Source organism: Solea senegalensis, unplaced genomic scaffold (assembly GCF_019176455.1).
Source record: "Solea senegalensis isolate Sse05_10M unplaced genomic scaffold, IFAPA_SoseM_1 scf7180000015147, whole genome shotgun sequence".
NCBI classification, from domain to species: Eukaryota; Metazoa; Chordata; class Actinopteri; order Pleuronectiformes; family Soleidae; genus Solea; species Solea senegalensis.
In genome coordinates, this window is record NW_025321239.1 from 1 (window position 1) to 14,164 (window position 14,164).

The 14,164-nt window shown below is 44.5% G+C and overlaps 34 non-coding genes across 34 annotated transcripts; all 34 read right to left on the minus strand.

Moving 5' to 3' along the window:
• Positions 1–6: 6 nt before the first annotated feature.
• On the minus strand, positions 7–88 carry trnal-aag. Its single transcript has one exon. It is a non-coding gene; the product is annotated as a tRNA-Leu (tRNA).
• Positions 89–416: 328 nt separating this feature from the next.
• On the minus strand, positions 417–488 carry trnam-cau. Its single transcript has one exon. It is a non-coding gene; the product is annotated as a tRNA-Met (tRNA).
• Positions 489–682: 194 nt separating this feature from the next.
• Positions 683–764, minus strand: trnal-aag. Its single transcript has one exon. It is a non-coding gene; the product is annotated as a tRNA-Leu (tRNA).
• A 594-nt stretch (positions 765–1,358) lies between these two features.
• On the minus strand, positions 1,359–1,440 carry trnal-aag. The gene has a single exon. It is a non-coding gene; the product is annotated as a tRNA-Leu (tRNA).
• A 329-nt stretch (positions 1,441–1,769) lies between these two features.
• On the minus strand, positions 1,770–1,841 carry trnam-cau. Its single transcript has one exon. It is a non-coding gene; the product is annotated as a tRNA-Met (tRNA).
• A 194-nt stretch (positions 1,842–2,035) lies between these two features.
• trnal-aag lies at positions 2,036–2,117 on the minus strand. Its single transcript has one exon. It is a non-coding gene; the product is annotated as a tRNA-Leu (tRNA).
• A 320-nt stretch (positions 2,118–2,437) lies between these two features.
• trnam-cau lies at positions 2,438–2,509 on the minus strand. Its single transcript has one exon. It is a non-coding gene; the product is annotated as a tRNA-Met (tRNA).
• Positions 2,510–2,703: 194 nt separating this feature from the next.
• Positions 2,704–2,785, minus strand: trnal-aag. The gene has a single exon. It is a non-coding gene; the product is annotated as a tRNA-Leu (tRNA).
• Positions 2,786–3,113: 328 nt separating this feature from the next.
• Positions 3,114–3,185, minus strand: trnam-cau. Its single transcript has one exon. It is a non-coding gene; the product is annotated as a tRNA-Met (tRNA).
• Positions 3,186–3,379: 194 nt separating this feature from the next.
• On the minus strand, positions 3,380–3,461 carry trnal-aag. The gene has a single exon. It is a non-coding gene; the product is annotated as a tRNA-Leu (tRNA).
• A 586-nt stretch (positions 3,462–4,047) lies between these two features.
• trnal-aag lies at positions 4,048–4,129 on the minus strand. The gene has a single exon. It is a non-coding gene; the product is annotated as a tRNA-Leu (tRNA).
• Positions 4,130–4,458: 329 nt separating this feature from the next.
• On the minus strand, positions 4,459–4,530 carry trnam-cau. Its single transcript has one exon. It is a non-coding gene; the product is annotated as a tRNA-Met (tRNA).
• Positions 4,531–4,724: 194 nt separating this feature from the next.
• trnal-aag lies at positions 4,725–4,806 on the minus strand. Its single transcript has one exon. It is a non-coding gene; the product is annotated as a tRNA-Leu (tRNA).
• Positions 4,807–5,125: 319 nt separating this feature from the next.
• trnam-cau lies at positions 5,126–5,197 on the minus strand. Its single transcript has one exon. It is a non-coding gene; the product is annotated as a tRNA-Met (tRNA).
• Positions 5,198–5,391: 194 nt separating this feature from the next.
• On the minus strand, positions 5,392–5,473 carry trnal-aag. Its single transcript has one exon. It is a non-coding gene; the product is annotated as a tRNA-Leu (tRNA).
• A 320-nt stretch (positions 5,474–5,793) lies between these two features.
• trnam-cau lies at positions 5,794–5,865 on the minus strand. The gene has a single exon. It is a non-coding gene; the product is annotated as a tRNA-Met (tRNA).
• Positions 5,866–6,059: 194 nt separating this feature from the next.
• On the minus strand, positions 6,060–6,141 carry trnal-aag. Its single transcript has one exon. It is a non-coding gene; the product is annotated as a tRNA-Leu (tRNA).
• A 586-nt stretch (positions 6,142–6,727) lies between these two features.
• Positions 6,728–6,809, minus strand: trnal-aag. Its single transcript has one exon. It is a non-coding gene; the product is annotated as a tRNA-Leu (tRNA).
• A 328-nt stretch (positions 6,810–7,137) lies between these two features.
• trnam-cau lies at positions 7,138–7,209 on the minus strand. Its single transcript has one exon. It is a non-coding gene; the product is annotated as a tRNA-Met (tRNA).
• A 194-nt stretch (positions 7,210–7,403) lies between these two features.
• On the minus strand, positions 7,404–7,485 carry trnal-aag. The gene has a single exon. It is a non-coding gene; the product is annotated as a tRNA-Leu (tRNA).
• Positions 7,486–7,805: 320 nt separating this feature from the next.
• trnam-cau lies at positions 7,806–7,877 on the minus strand. The gene has a single exon. It is a non-coding gene; the product is annotated as a tRNA-Met (tRNA).
• Positions 7,878–8,071: 194 nt separating this feature from the next.
• trnal-aag lies at positions 8,072–8,153 on the minus strand. The gene has a single exon. It is a non-coding gene; the product is annotated as a tRNA-Leu (tRNA).
• Positions 8,154–8,473: 320 nt separating this feature from the next.
• trnam-cau lies at positions 8,474–8,545 on the minus strand. Its single transcript has one exon. It is a non-coding gene; the product is annotated as a tRNA-Met (tRNA).
• Positions 8,546–8,722: 177 nt separating this feature from the next.
• Positions 8,723–8,804, minus strand: trnal-aag. The gene has a single exon. It is a non-coding gene; the product is annotated as a tRNA-Leu (tRNA).
• Positions 8,805–9,133: 329 nt separating this feature from the next.
• trnam-cau lies at positions 9,134–9,205 on the minus strand. The gene has a single exon. It is a non-coding gene; the product is annotated as a tRNA-Met (tRNA).
• A 605-nt stretch (positions 9,206–9,810) lies between these two features.
• trnam-cau lies at positions 9,811–9,882 on the minus strand. The gene has a single exon. It is a non-coding gene; the product is annotated as a tRNA-Met (tRNA).
• Positions 9,883–10,076: 194 nt separating this feature from the next.
• Positions 10,077–10,158, minus strand: trnal-aag. The gene has a single exon. It is a non-coding gene; the product is annotated as a tRNA-Leu (tRNA).
• A 409-nt stretch (positions 10,159–10,567) lies between these two features.
• trnal-aag lies at positions 10,568–10,649 on the minus strand. Its single transcript has one exon. It is a non-coding gene; the product is annotated as a tRNA-Leu (tRNA).
• Positions 10,650–10,960: 311 nt separating this feature from the next.
• trnam-cau lies at positions 10,961–11,032 on the minus strand. Its single transcript has one exon. It is a non-coding gene; the product is annotated as a tRNA-Met (tRNA).
• Positions 11,033–11,631: 599 nt separating this feature from the next.
• Positions 11,632–11,703, minus strand: trnam-cau. The gene has a single exon. It is a non-coding gene; the product is annotated as a tRNA-Met (tRNA).
• A 194-nt stretch (positions 11,704–11,897) lies between these two features.
• trnal-aag lies at positions 11,898–11,979 on the minus strand. The gene has a single exon. It is a non-coding gene; the product is annotated as a tRNA-Leu (tRNA).
• A 981-nt stretch (positions 11,980–12,960) lies between these two features.
• Positions 12,961–13,032, minus strand: trnam-cau. The gene has a single exon. It is a non-coding gene; the product is annotated as a tRNA-Met (tRNA).
• A 194-nt stretch (positions 13,033–13,226) lies between these two features.
• trnal-aag lies at positions 13,227–13,308 on the minus strand. Its single transcript has one exon. It is a non-coding gene; the product is annotated as a tRNA-Leu (tRNA).
• Positions 13,309–13,903: 595 nt separating this feature from the next.
• On the minus strand, positions 13,904–13,985 carry trnal-aag. Its single transcript has one exon. It is a non-coding gene; the product is annotated as a tRNA-Leu (tRNA).
• Between the last annotated feature and the right edge of the window lie 179 nt (positions 13,986–14,164).

Below are 14,164 nucleotides of genomic sequence, written 5' to 3' on the forward strand. Positions count from 1 at the left end.
ACTCAATGGCAGTGGTGGGATTTGAACCCACGCCTCCTAAGAGACTGGAGCCTTAATCCAGCGCCTTGGACCCCTCGGCCACACTACCTATGGAAGATTGCCACTTTTGATTTTTTTTTCCCAAGGTATGGCAAATCAGTATGACGTCGTCAAGTAAGATGCTCCACTGAAAATTTAGACCAATGAAATTCACTGGAAGAAGAGTGTTTACCTTGATGAAGTATTTCACTCTGCTGTTTGCCCAAAACTTTTAAAGACAAAGGAGAAATTCAGTAAAGTATCACACAGCCTGACCACCAACTCTTGTTTTTTGTCCATGGACTGGTAAATTAAGTATTCATCAAACAGGCTGGGGGTCTCTTCACCAGAGTCAGAACTTCTCAAAGAGTACATACAGGAAGCACAGATCACTTATTTAGCAGAGGATGGTTTCGATCCATCGACCTCTGGGTTATGGGCCCAGCACGCTTCCGCTGCGCCACTCTGCTCGTGATCACCATGACAAAGGAGAACAACTGACAGACAAACTCTTCTCAGGTAGGTCTAAAGGGCACCACGTTGCCAAAGTCGAACCACGCCCAGCTTGAGGATCATGTGTACACAAATTATACGTGCAGAAGTCCTTTATCGCAGTAAGATACAAAGTCTCTAACATGAACACTTTGAAACGGCTAACACACAATGGCAGTGGTGGGATTTGAACCCACGCCTCCTAAGAGACTGGAGCCTTAATCCAGCGCCTTGGACCGCTCGGCCACACTACCTATAGTAGACTGCCACTTTTGAATTTTTTTTCCAAGATATGGCAAATCAATATGACGTCGTCAAGTAAGATGCTTCACTGAAAAGTCAGACCAATGAAATTCACTGGAAGAAGAATGTTTACCTTGATGAAGTATTTCACTCTGCTGTTTGCCCAAAACTTTTAAAGACAAAGGAGAAATTCAGTAAAGTATCACACAGCCTGACCACCATCTCTTGTTTTTTGTCCATGGACTGGTAAATTAAGTATTCATCATACAGGCTGGTTGGTCTCTTCACCAGAGTCAGAACTTCTCAAAGAGTACATACAGGAAGCACAGACGACTTATTTAGCAGAGGACGGTTTCGATCCATCGACCTCTGGGTTATGGGCCCAGCACGCTTCCGCTGCTCCACTCTGCTCGTGATCACCATGACAAAGGAGAACAACTGACAGACAAACTCTTCTTAGGTAGGTCTAAAAGGCACCACTGTGCCAAAGTCGAAACAGGCCAACCTTGAGGATCATGTGTCCACGAGTTATACGTGCAGAAGTCCTTTAACGCAGTAACATACAAAGTTTCTAACATGAAGACTTTCAAATGGCTAACACTCAATGGCAGTGGTGGGATTTGAACCCACGCCTCCTAAGAGACTGGAACCTTAATCCAGCGCCTTGGACCCCTCGGCCACACTACCTATAGAAGATTGCCACTTTTGATTTTTTTTTCCCAAGATATGGCAAATCAGTATGACGTCGTCAAGTAAGATGCTCCACTGAAAATTCAGACCAATGAAATTCACTGGAAGAAGAATGTTTACCTTGATGAAGTATTTCACTCTGCTGTTTGCCCAAAACTTTTAAAGACAAAGGAGAAATTCAGTAAAGTATCACACAGCCTGACCACCATCTCTTGTTTTTTGTCCATGGACTGGTAAATTAAGTATTCATCAAACAGGCTGGGTGGTCTCTTCACCAGAGTCAGAACTTCTCAAAGAGTACATACAGGAAGCACAGATCACTTATTTAGCAGAGGATGGTTTCGATCCATCGACCTCTGGGTTATGGGCCCAGCACGCTTCCGCTGCGCCACTCTGCTCGTGATCACCATGACAAAGGAGAACAACTGACAGACAAACTCTTCTCAGGTAGGTCTAAAGGGCACCACGTTGCCAAAGTCGAACCACGCCCAGCTTGAGGATCATGTTTACACAAATTATACGTGCAGAAGTCCTTTATCGCAGTAAGATACAAAGTCTCTAACATGAAGACTTTGAAACGGCTAACACACAATGGCAGTGGTGGGATTTGAACCCACGCCTCCTAAGAGACTGGAGCCTTAATCCAGCGCCTTGGACCGCTCGGCCACACTACCTATAGTAGACTGCCACTTTTGAATTTTTTTTTCCAAGATATGGCAAATCAGTATGACGCCGTCAAATAAGATGCTCCACTGAAAAGTCAGACCAATGAAATTCACTGGAAGAAGAATGTTTACCTTGATGAAGTATTTCAATCTGCTGTTTGCCCAAAACTTATAAAGACAATGGAGAAAGTATCAGGAGGCTCGACCAGCATCTCTTGTTTTTTGTCCATGGACTGGTGATTTAAGGATTCATCAAACAGCCTCGTCAGTCTCTTCACCAGAGTCAGTACTTCTCACAGACTACATAGAGGACGCACAGGACATTTACTTAGCAGAGGATGGTTTCGATCCATCGACCTCTGGGTTATGGGCCCAGCACGCTTCCGCTGCGCCACTCTGCTGCTGACCACCATGACACAGGAGAACAACAGACAGACAAACTCTTCTTAGGTAGGTCTAAAAGGCACCACTGTGCCAAAGTCCAAACAGGCCAACTTTGAGGATCATGTGTCCACGAGTTATACGTGCAGAAGTCCTTTAACGCAGTAACATACAAAGTTTCTAACATGAAGACTTTCAAATGGCTAACACTCAATGGCAGTGGTGGGATTTGAACCCACGCCTCCTAAGAGACTGGAGCCTTAATCCAGCGCCTTGGACCGCTCGGCCACACTACCTATAGTAGACTGCCACTTTTGAATTTTTTTTCCAAGATATGGCAAATCAATATGACGTCGTCAAGTAAGATGCTTCACTGAAAAGTCAGACCAATGAAATTCACTGGAAGAAGAATGTTTACCTTGATGAAGTATTTCACTCTGCTGTTTGCCCAAAACTTTTAAAGACAAAGGAGAAATTCAGTAAAGTATCACACAGCCTGACCACCATCTCTTGTTTTTTGTCCATGGACTGGTAAATTAAGTATTCATCAAACAGGTTGGTTGGTCTCTTCACCAGAGTCAGAACTTCTCAAAGAGTACATACAGGAAGCACAGATCACTTATTTAGCAGAGGATGGTTTCGATCCATCGACCTCTGGGTTATGGGCCCAGCACGCTTCCGCTGCGCCACTCTGCTCGTGATCACCATGACAAAGGAGAACAACTGACAGTCAAACTCTTCTCAGGTAGGTCTAAAGGGCACCACGTTGCCAAAGTCGAACCACGCCCAGCTTGAGGATCATGTTTACACAAATTATACGTGCAGAAGTCCTTTATCGCAGTAAGATACAAAGTCTCTAACATGAAGACTTTGAAACGGCTAACACACAATGGCAGTGGTGGGATTTGAACCCACGCCTCCTAAGAGACTGGAGCCTTAATCCAGCGCCTTGGACCGCTCGGCCACACTACCTATAGTAGACTGCCACTTTTGAATTTTTTTTTCCAAGATATGGCAAATCAGTATGACGCCGTCAAATAAGATGCTCCACTGAAAAGTCAGACCAATGAAATTCACTGGAAGAAGAATGTTTACCTTGATGAAGTATTTCAATCTGCTGTTTGCCCAAAACTTATAAAGACAATGGAGAAAGTATCAGGAGGCTCGACCAGCATCTCTTGTTTTTTGTCCATGGACTGGTGATTTAAGGATTCATCAAACAGCCTCGTCAGTCTCTTCACCAGAGTCAGTACTTCTCACAGACTACATAGAGGACGCACAGGCCATTTACTTAGCAGAGGATGGTTTCGATCCATCAACCTCTGGGTTATGGGCCCAGCACGCTTCCGCTGCGCCACTCTGCTGCTGACCACCATGACACAGGAGAACAACAGACAGACAAACTCTTCTTAGGTAGGTCTAAAAGGCACCACTGTGCCAAAGTCGAAACAGGCCAACCTTGAGGATCATGTGTCCACGAGTTATACGTGCAGAAGTCCTTTAACGCAGTAACATACAAAGTTTCTAACATGAAGACTTTCAAATGGCTAACACTCAATGGCAGTGGTGGGATTTGAACCCACGCCTCCTAAGAGACTGGAGCCTTAATCCAGCGCCTTGGACCCCTCGGCCACACTACCTATGGAAGATTGCCACTTTTGATTTTTTTTTCCCAAGGTATGGCAAATCAGTATGACGTCGTCAAGTAAGATGCTCCACTGAAAATTTAGACCAATGAAATTCACTGGAAGAAGAGTGTTTACCTTGATGAAGTATTTCACTCTGCTGTTTGCCCAAAACTTTTAAAGACAAAGGAGAAATTCAGTAAAGTATCACACAGCCTGACCACCATCTCTTGTTTTTTGTCGATGGACTGGTAAATTAAGTATTCATCAAACAGGCTGGGTGGTCTCTTCACCAGAGTCAGAACTTCTCAAAGAGTACATACAGGAAGCACAGATCACTTATTTAGCAGAGGATGGTTTCGATCCATCGACCTCTGGGTTATGGGCCCAGCACGCTTCCGCTGCGCCACTCTGCTCGTGATCACCATGACAAAGGAGAACAACTGACAGACAAACTCTTCTCAGGTAGGTCTAAAGGGCACCACGTTGCCAAAGTCGAACCACGCCCAGCTTGAGGATCATGTGTACACAAATTATACGTGCAGAAGTCCTTTATCGCAGTAAGATACAAAGTCTCTAACATGAAGACTTTGAAACGGCTAACACACAATGGCAGTGGTGGGATTTGAACCCACGCCTCCTAAGAGACTGGAGCCTTAATCCAGCGCCTTGGACCGCTCGGCCACACTACCTATAGTAGACTGCCACTTTTGAATTTTTTTTTCCAAGATATGGCAAATCAGTATGACGTCGTCAAATAAGATGCTCCACTGAAAAGTCAGACCAATGAAATTCACTGGAAGAAGAATGTTTACCTTGATGAAGTATTTCAATCTGCTGTTTGCCCAAAACTTATAAAGACAATGGAGAAAGTATCAGGAGGCTCGACGAGCATCTCTTGTTTTTGTCCATGGACTGGTGATTTAAGGATTCATCAAACAGCCTCGTCAGTCTCTTCACCAGAGTCAGTACATCTCACAGACTACATAGAGGACGCACAGGACATTTACTTAGCAGAGGATGGTTTCGATCCATCGACCTCTGGGTTATGGGCCCAGCACGCTTCCGCTGCGCCACTCTGCTGCTGACCACCATGACACAGGAGAACAACAGACAGACAAACTCTTCTTAGGTAGGTCTAAAAGGCACCACTGTGCCAAAGGCGAAACAGGCCAACCTTGAGGATCATGTGTCCACGAGTTATACGTGCAGAAGTCCTTTAACGCAGTAACATACAAAGTTTCTAACATGAAGACTTTCAAATGGTTAACACTCAATGGCAGTGGTGGGATTTGAACCCACGCCTCCTAAGAGACTGGAGCCTTAATCCAGCGCCTTGGACCGCTCAGCCACACTACCTATAGTAGACTGCCACTTTTGAATTTTTTTTTCCAAGATATAGCAAATCAGTATGACGTCGTCAAATTAGATGCTCCACTGAAAAGTCAGACCAATGAAATTCACTGGAAGAAGAATGTTTACCTTGATGAAGTATTTCAATCTGCTGTTTGCCCAAAACTTATAAAGACAATGGAGAAAGTATCAGGAGGCTCGACCAGCATCTCTTGTTTTTTGTCCATGGACTGGTGATTTAAGGATTCATCAAACAGCCTCGTCAGTCTCTTCACCAGAGTCAGTACTTCTCACAGACTACATAGAGGACGCACAGGCCATTTACTTAGCAGAGGATGGTTTCGATCCATCGACCTCTGGGTTATGGGCCCAGCACGCTTCCGCTGCGCCACTCTGCTGCTGACCACCATGACACAGGAGAACAACAGACAGACAAACTCTTCTTAGGTAGGTCTAAAAGGCACCACTGTGCCAAAGTCGAAACAGGCCAACCTTGAGGATCATGTGTCCACGAGTTATACGTGCAGAAGTCCTTTAACGCAGTAACATACAAAGTTTCTAACATGAAGACTTTCAAATGGTTAACACTCAATGGCAGTGGTGGGATTTGAACCCACGCCTCCTAAGAGACTGGAGCCTTAATCCAGCGCCTTGGACCGCTCAGCCACACTACCTATAGTAGACTGCCACTTTTGAATTTTTTTTTCCAAGATATGGCAAATCAGTATGACGTCGTCAAATAAGATGCTCCACTGAAAAGTCAGACCAATGAAATTCACTGGAAGAAGAATGTTTACCTTGATGAAGTATTTCAATCTGCTGTTTGCCCAAAACTTATAAAGACAATGGAGAAAGTATCAGGAGGCTCGACCAGCATCTCTTGTTTTTTGTCCATGGACTGGTAAATTAAGTATTCATCAAATAGGCTGGTTGGTCTCTTCACCAGAGTCAGAACTTCTCAAAGAGTACATACAGGAAGCACAGACCACTTATTTAGCAGAGGATGGTTTCGATCCATCGACTTCTGGGTTATGGGCCTAGCACGCTTCCGCTGCGCCACTCTGCTCGTGATCACCATGACAAAGGAGAACAACTGACAGACAAACTCTTCTCAGGTAGGTCTAAAGGGCACCACGTTGCCAAAGTCGAACCACGCCCAGCTTGAGGATCATGTGTACACAAATTATACGTGCAGAAGTCCTTTATCCCAGTAAGATACAAAGTCTCTAACATGAAGACTTTGAAACGGCTAACACACAATGGCAGTGGTGGGATTTGAACCCACGCCTCCTAAGAGACTGGAGCCTTAATCCAGCGCCTTGGACCGCTCGGCCACACTACCTATAGTAGACTGCCACTTTTGAATTTTTTTTCCAAGATATGGCAAATCAATATGACGTCGTCAAGTAAGATGCTTCACTGAAAAGTCAGACCAATGAAATTCACTGGAAGAAGAATGTTTACCTTGATGAAGTATTTCACTCTGCTGTTTGCCCAAAACTTTTAAAGACAAAGGAGAAATTCAGTAAAGTATCACACAGCCTGACCACCATCTCTTGTTTTTTGTCCATGGACTGGTAAATTAAGTATTCATCAAACAGGTTGGTTGGTCTCTTCACCAGAGTCAGAACTTCTCAAAGAGTACATACAGGAAGCACAGACCACTTATTTAGCAGAGGATGGTTTCGATCCATCGACCTCTGGGTTATGGGCCCAGCACGCTTCCGCTGCGCCACTCTGCTCGTGATCACCATGACAAAGGAGAACAACTGACAGACAAACTCTTCTCAGGTAGGTCTAAAGGGCACCACGTTGCCAAAGTCGAACCACGCCCAGCTTGAGGATCATGTGTACACAAATTATACGTGCAGAAGTCCTTTATCGCAGTAAGATACAAAGTCTCTAACATGAAGACTTTGAAACGGCTAACACACAATGGCAGTGGTGGGATTTGAACCCACGCCTCCTAAGAGACTGGAGCCTTAATCCAGCGCCTTGGACCGCTCGGCCACACTACCTATAGTAGACTGCCACTTTTGAATTTTTTTTTCCAAGATATGGCAAATCAGTATGACGTCGTCAAATAAGATGCTCCACTGAAAAGTCAGACCAATGAAATTCACTGGAAGAAGAATGTTTACCTTGATGAAGTATTTCACTCTGCTGTTTGCCCAAAACTTATAAAGACAATGGAGAAAGTATCAGGAGGCTCGACCAGCATCTCTTGTTTTTTGTCCATGGACTGGTAAATTAAGTATTCATCAAATAGGCTGGTTGGTCTCTTCACCAGAGTCAGAACTTCTCAAAGAGTACATACAGGAAGCACAGACCACTTATTTAGCAGAGGATGGTTTCGATCCATCGACCTCTGGGTTATGGGCCCAGCACGCTTCCGCTGCGCCACTCTGCTCGTGATCACAATGACAAAGGAGAACAACTGACAGACAAACTCTTCTCAGGTAGGTCTAAAGGGCACCATGTTGCCAAAGTCGAAACAGGCCAACCTTGAGGATCATGTGTCCACGAGTTATACGTGCAGAAGTCCTTTAACGCAGTAACATACAAAGTTTCTGACATGAAGACTTTCAAATGGCTAACACACAATGGCAGTGGTGGGATTTGAACCCACGCCTCCTAAGAGACTGGAGCCTTAATCCAGCGCCTTGGACCGCTCGGCCACACTACCTATAGTAGACTGCCACTTTTGAATTTTTTTTTCCAAGATATGGCAAATCAGTATGACGTCGTCAAATTAGATGCTCCACTGAAAAGTCAGACCAATGAAATTCACTGGAAGAAGAATGTTTACCTTGATGAAGTATTTCACTCTGCTGTTTGCCCAAAACTTATAAAGACAATGGAGAAAGTATCTCAAGGCTCGACCAGCATCTCTTGTTTTTTGTCTATGGACTGGTGATTCAAGGATTCATCAAACAGCCTCGTCAGTCTCTTCACCAGAGTCAGTACTTCTCACAGACTACATAGAGGACGCACAGGCCATTTACTTAGCAGAGGATGGTTTCGATCCATCGACCTCTGGGTTATGGGCCCAGCACGCTTCCGCTGCGCCACTCTGCTGCTGACCGCCACGACACAGGAGAACAACAGACAGACAAACTCTTCTTAGGTAGGTCTAAAAGTCGAAACAGGCCAAGCTTGAGGATCATGTGTCCACGAGTTATACGTGCAGAAGTCCTTTAACGCAGTAACATACAAAGTTTCTAACATGAAGACTTTCAAATGGCTAACACTCAATGGCAGTGGTGGGATTTGAACCCACGCCTCCTAAGAGACTGGAGCCTTAATCCAGCGCCTTGGACCCCTCGGCCACACTACCTATAGAAGATTGCCACTTTTGATTTTTTTTTCCCAAGATATGGCAAATCAGTATGACGTCGTCAAGTAAGATGCTCCACTGAAAATTCAGACCAATGAAATTCACTTGAAGAAGAATGTTTACCTTGATGAAGTATTTCACTCTGCTGTTTGCCCAAAACTTTTAAAGACAAAGGAGAAATTCAGTAAAGTATCACACAGCCTGACCACCATCTCTTGTTTTTTGTCCATGGACTGGTAAATTAAGTATTCATCAAATAGGCTGGTTGGTCTCTTCACCAGAGTCAGAACTTCTCAAAGAATACATACAGGAAGCACAGACCACTTATTTAGCAGAGGATGGTTTCGATCCATCGACCTCTGGGTTATGGGCCCAGCACGCTTCCGCTGCGCCACTCTGCTCGTGATCACCATGACAAAGGAGAACAACTGACAGACAAACTCTTCTTAGGTAGGTCTAAAAGGCACCACTGTGCCAAAGTTGAAACAGGCCAACCTTGAGGATCATGTGTCCACGAGTTATACGTGCAGAAGTCCTTTAACGCAGTAACATACAAAGTTTCTAACATGAAGACTTTCAAATGGCTAACACTCAATGGCAGTGGTGGGATTTGAACCCACACCTCCTAAGAGACTGGAGCCTTAATCCAACGCCTTGGACCCCTCGGCCACACTACCTATAGAAGATTGCGACTTTTGATTTTTTTTTCCCAAGATATGGCAAATCAGTATGACGTCGTCAAGTAAGATGCTCCACTGAAAATTCAGACCAATGAAATTCACTGGAAGAAGAATGTTTACCTTGATGAAGTATTTCACTCTGCTGTTTGCCCAAAACTTTTAAAGACAAAGGAGAAATTCAGTAAAGTATCACACAGCCTGACCACCATCTCTTGTTTTTTGTCCATGGACTGGTAAATTAAGTATTCATCAAATAGGCTGGTTGGTCTCTTCACCTGAGTCAGAACTTCTCAAAGAGTACATACAGGAAGCACAGACCACTTATTTAGCAGAGGATGGTTTCGATCCATCGACCTCTGGGTTATGGGCCCAGCACGCTTCCGCTGCGCCACTCTGCTCGTGATCACCATGACAAAGGAGAACAACTGACAGACAAACTCTTCTCAGGTAGGTCTAAAGGGCACCACGTTGCCAAAGTCGAACCACGCCCAGCTTGAGGATCATGTGTACACAAATTATACGTGCAGAAGTCCTTTATCGCAGTAAGATACAAAGTCTCTAACATGAACACTTTGAAACGGCTAACACACAATGGCAGTGGTGGGATTTGAACCCACGCCTCCTAAGAGACTGGAGCCTTAATCCAGCGCCTTGGACCGCTCGGCCACACTACCTATAGTAGACTGCCACTTTTGAATTTTTTTTTCCAAGATATGGCAAATCAGTATGACGTCGTCAAATAAGATGCTCCACTGAAAATTCAGACCAATGAAATTCACTGGAAGAAGAATGTTTACCTTGATGAAGTATTTCACTCTGCTGTTTGCCCAAAACTTTTAAAGACAAAGGAGAAATTCAGTAAAGTATCACACAGCCTGACCACCATCTCTTGTTTTTTGTCCATGGACTGGTAAATTAAGTATTCATCAAACAGGTTGGTTGGTCTCTTCACCAGAGTCAGAACTTCTCAAAGAGTACATACTCTTTGAGATCATGTGTACACAAATTATACGTGCAGAAGTCCTTTATCGCAGTAAGATACAAAGTCTCTAACATGAAGACTTTGAAACGGCTAACACACAATGGCAGTGGTGGGATTTGAACCCACGCCTCCTAAGAGACTGGAGCCTTAATCCAGCGCCTTGGACCGCTCGGCCACACTACCTATAGTAGACTGCCACTTTTGAATTTTTTTTTCCAAGATATGGCAAATCAGTATGACGTCGTCAAATTAGATGCTCCACTGAAAATTCAGACCAATGAAATTCACTGGAAGAAGAATGTTTACCTTGATGAAGTATTTCACTCTGCTGTTTGCCCAAAACTTATAAAGACAATGGAGAAAGTATCTCAAGGCTCGACCAGCATCTCTTGTTTTTTGTCCATGGACTGGTGATTCAAGGATTCATCAAACAGCCTCGTCAGTCTCTTCACCAGAGTGAGTACTTCTCACAGACTACGCACAGGCCATTTACTTAGCAGAGGATGGTTTCGATCCATCGACCTCTGGGTTATGGGCCCAGCACGCTTCCGCTGCGCCACTCTGCTGCTGACCGCCATGACACAGGAGAACAACAGACAGACAAACTCTTCTTAGGTAGGTCTAAAAGGCACTACTGTGCCAAAGTCGAAACAGGCCAACCTTGAGGATCATGTGTCCACGAGTTATACGTGCAGAAGTCCTTTAACGCAGTAACATACAAAGTTTCTAACATGAAGACCTTCAAATGGCTAACACTCAATGGCGGGATTTGAACCCACGCCTCCTAAGAGACTGGAGCCTTAATCCAGCGCCTTGGACCCCTCGGCCACACTACCTATAGAAGATTGCCACTTTTGATTTTTTTTTCCCAAGATATGGCAAATCAGTATGACGTCGTCAAGTAAGATGCTCCACTGAAAATTCAGACCAATGAAATTCACTGGAAGAAGAATGTTTACCTTGATGAAGTATTTCACTCTGCTGTTTGCCCAAAACTTTTAAAGACAAAGGAGAAATTCAGTAAAGTATCACACAGCCTGACCACCATCTCTTGTTTTTTGTCCATGGACTGGTAAATTAAGTATTCATCAAATAGGCTGGTTGGTCTCTTCACCAGAGTCAGAACTTCTCAAAGAATACATACAGGAAGCACAGACCACTTATTTAGCAGAGGATGGTTTCGATCCATCGACCTCTGGGTTATGGGCCCAGCACGCTTCCGCTGCGCCACTCTGCTCGTGATCACAATGACAAAGGAGAACAACTGACAGACAAACTCTTCTCAGGTAGGTCTAAAGGGCACCATGTTGCCAAAGTCGAAACAGGCCAACCTTGAGGATCATGTGTCCACGAGTTATACGTGCAGAAGTCCTTTAACGCAGTAACATACAAAGTTTCTGACATGAAGACTTTCAAATGGCTAACACTCAATGGCAGTGGTGGGATTTGAACCCACGCCTCCTAAGAGACTGGAACCTTAATCCAGCGCCTTGGACCCCTCGGCCACACTACCTATAGAAGATTGCCACTTTAGATTTTTTTTTCCCAAGATATGGCAAATCAGTATGACGTCGTCAAGTAAGATGCTCCACTGAAAATTCAGACCAATGAAATTCACTGGAAGAAGAATGTTTACCTTGATGAAGTATTTCACTCTGCTGTTTGCCCAAAACTTTTAAAGACAAAGGAGAAATTCAGTAAAGTATCACACAGCCTGACCACCATCTCTTGTTTTTTGTCCATGGACTGGTAAATTAAGTATTCATCAAGCAGGCTGGTTGGTCTCTTCACCAAAGTCAGAACTTCTCAAAGAGTACATACAGGAAGCAGAGACCACTTATTTAGCAGAGGATGGTTTCGATCAATCGACCTCTGGGTTATGGGCCCAGCACGCTTCCGCTGCGCCACTCTGCTCGTGATCACCATGACAAAGGAGAACAACTGACAGACAAACTCTTCTCAGGTAGGTCTAAAGGGCACCACGTTGCCAAAGTCAAAACAGGCCAACACCCGAAGTCATGTGATCACGAGTTATACGTGCAGAAGTCCTTTAACGCAGTAACGCCACAAAGTTTCTAACGAAGACCTTCAAATGGCTAACACTCAATGGCAGTGTTAGGTTGAACCACTTCTAAGAGACTGGGCATAAATCCGGCCTTGGACCCCACCGGCCACACCTATAGAGGTGCCACTTTTGATTTTTCCCAGATATGGCAAATCAGTATGGCGATAGATCCAAATGCGTCTCACTGAAATTCAGACCAATGAAATTGGAAGAAGAATGTTTACCTTGATGAAGTATTTCACTCTGCTCTGTTTGCCCAAAACTTTTAAACAAAGGAGAAATTCAGTAAAGTATCACACAGCCAGCCACCATCTACATTTTTTTGTCCATGGACTGGTAAATTAAAGTATTCATCAAATAGGCTGGTTGGTCTCTTCACAGAGTCAGAACTTCTCAAAGAGTACATACAGGAAGCACAGACCACTTATTTAGCAGAGGATGGTTTCGATCCATCGACCTCTGGGTTATGGGCCCAGCACGCTTCCGCTGCGCCACTCTGCTCGTGATCACAATGACAAAGGAGAACAACTGACAGACAAACTCTTCTCAGGTAGGTCTAAAGGGCACCATGTTGCCAAAGTCGAAACAGGCCAACCTTGAGGATCATGTGTCCACGAGTTATACGTGCAGAAGTCCTTTAACGCAGTAACATACAAAGTTTCTAACATGAAGACCTTCAAATGGCTAACACTCAATGGCAGTGGTGGGATTTGAACCCACGCCTCCTAAGAGACTGGAGCCTTAATCCAGCGCCTTGGACCCCTCGGCCACACTACCTATAGAAGATTGCCACTTTTGGTTTTTTTTTCCCAAGATATGGCAAATCAGTATGACGTCGTCAAGTAAGATGCTCCACTGAAAATTCAGACCAATGAAATTAACTGGAAGAAGAATGTTTACCTTGATGAAGTATTTCACTCTGCTGTTTGCCCAAAACTTTTAAAGACAAAGGAGAAATTCAGTAAAGTATCACACAGCCTGACGACCATCTCTTGTTTTTTGTCCATGGACTGGTAAATTAAGTATTCATCAAATAGGCTGGTTGGTCTCTTCACCAGAGTCAGAACTTCTCAAAGAGTACATACAGGAAGCACAGACCACTTATTTAGCAGAGGATGGTTTCGATCCATCGACCTCTGGGTTATGGGCCCAGCACACTTCCGCTGCGCCACTCTGCTCGTGATCACCATGACAAAGGAGAACAACTGACAGACAAACTCTTCTTAGGTAGGTCTAAAGGGCACCACGTTGCCAAAGTCGAAACAGGCCAACCTTGAGGATCATGTGTCCACGAGTTATACGTGCAGAAGTCCTTTAACGCAGTAACATACAAAGTTTCTAACATGAAGACCTTCAAATGGCTAACACTCAATGGCAGTGGTGGGATTTGAACCCACGCCTCCTAAGAGACTGGAGCCTTAATCCAGCGCCTTGGACCCCTCGGCCACACTACCTATAGAAGATTGCCACTTTTGGTTTTTTTTTCCCAAGATATGGCAAATCAGTATGACGTCGTCAAGTAAGATGCTCCACTGAAAATTCAGACCAATGAAATTAACTGGAAGAAGAATGTTTACCTTGATGAAGTATTTCACTCTGCTGTTTGCCCAAAACTTTTAAAGACAAAGGAGAA